This window comes from Corapipo altera, unplaced genomic scaffold (assembly GCF_003945725.1).
Source record: "Corapipo altera isolate COAL_440 unplaced genomic scaffold, ASM394572v1 54571, whole genome shotgun sequence".
NCBI lineage: Eukaryota > Metazoa > Chordata > Aves > Passeriformes > Pipridae > Corapipo > Corapipo altera.
In genome coordinates, this window is record NW_020891031.1 from 1 (window position 1) to 1484 (window position 1484).

Below are 1484 nucleotides of genomic sequence, written 5' to 3' on the forward strand. Positions count from 1 at the left end.
TTTAGGGAAGAGGAACCTAAGGGAGTCCTTTGAGTATTCTGAAATGGGAAAAGGCCCGAGACAGCAAGTGGCATTCCCAGAGCACTGGCAAGGCGAACCTCCTTGCTGAAGACACCTTGAGAAATTGATTAATGGCCTTATGGGCCATGTTTGCCTGGGATAGCAAGGTCCTGGACATGAAGTTGGAGGTGTAGATGGTGCCCGCAGTCCCCCTGATGTGTATTGCTGCTAACCAGAGGAATCCCGCTGGCGCCTGTGGGAAACTGCATTTGGAAAGTAATGGCTCCTTTCTTTCTTTGTGTTTTCCTTTGGGCAGCATCCATTTTTAGAAAAGTCCTGTAGTCTTGCAAGCATGAGTCCTCTACTCGATGCAGCCAGGAGCTCCCGTGCAGAGAGGTTCACAACACTATCACCAGAACCTCTGTTGGCTCCATCTCTTACTGGAGAGGAGGGTAAAGAAGAGCAAGTAGAGAAGGAAAACATCAAAGCAAAGCCTGAAGGAATGAAACCAGTAAGTGCCAGCTTTGGTTAGCACTGCCTTTGGTGTCAATCAGAGCTGCAAGTTCCTGAGCAGACAGTGCTTGCCATGCATAGCTGAAGAGTGTGAGGGCTGGAGCCCTGCCATGACATGGTGCTTCAGCCCAACCACTGACACCTGGAAAAGCAATTTTGAACTTCCAAGTTGAGTCAAGAGTGTCCCTTGCAGGAAACACAGCAATAACTGTGCCCTAGAGGGTAGTTGCCCCTCTGCACAACCTAGTTGACAAAATGCATGAAAATTGAAGAGGAAACTGCCCATGAACTCGTGTAAATCCTGTCTTTTCTTCTCGTCCATTCACCTGGTGAAGTGGGCAGCAAGAGACAGTTTAAGAGCCCGACTTGTGGCCAACAGCATCTTCCCAAGGGTTTACATTTGAACCATGATCTCAGGGCATCTCTGCAAGCCACCTTTCTGACATAAACTATTTCTTGCCACAGATCCTCAAGAGGCCTGGTGCTGCTGCTGCAGCACCACAACCTGAAGAAGTCACCTTTGCCAACACTGAAATGCCAAGCACAAGCACCGGGAAAGGAGACACTCGGAAGGAAAGCATTCCAAAGGAAATCACCGACCGGCCGCCAAAGCTATCCCCACTAACACGACTTTTCCTGACTGAACTCAGTACGTATCATGTATTTCCTGCCTGGTACAGCAGTCCATGGTATGCATGTCAGCTTTAGTTCTACCAAAGGAAGAGAGGAAGCAACAGAGCACTGTGGCTGTTCCTTCTGCTGAATCACAGGGAGTCTTTCTCCCCAAGAAAATAAGGGCTCTGTTGCTCCAGCTCTTCTTTAATATTTGTAGATGACAAACTCTTTCATTGGTGCCTGTTCTTTTCCAATTTCTGTCTCCTGTGAGCATTCCTCCATGAGCTTAGTTTCCTGTCAAGGTAAACCCTCAAAAGACTGTGGAAAATCAGTCTTTGTGGAGCCACCTGTGCTTT

The 1484-nt window shown here is 48.2% G+C and overlaps 1 long non-coding RNA gene across 1 annotated transcript; it reads left to right on the top strand.

The window, feature by feature from the left end:
* The first annotated feature begins 408 nt into the window (after positions 1 to 408).
* LOC113942502 lies at positions 409 to 1095 on the top strand. Its single transcript, XR_003525938.1, has 2 exons — positions 409 to 511; positions 979 to 1095. It is a non-coding gene; the product is annotated as an uncharacterized LOC113942502 (long non-coding RNA).
* Positions 1096 to 1484: the final 389 nt, after the last annotated feature.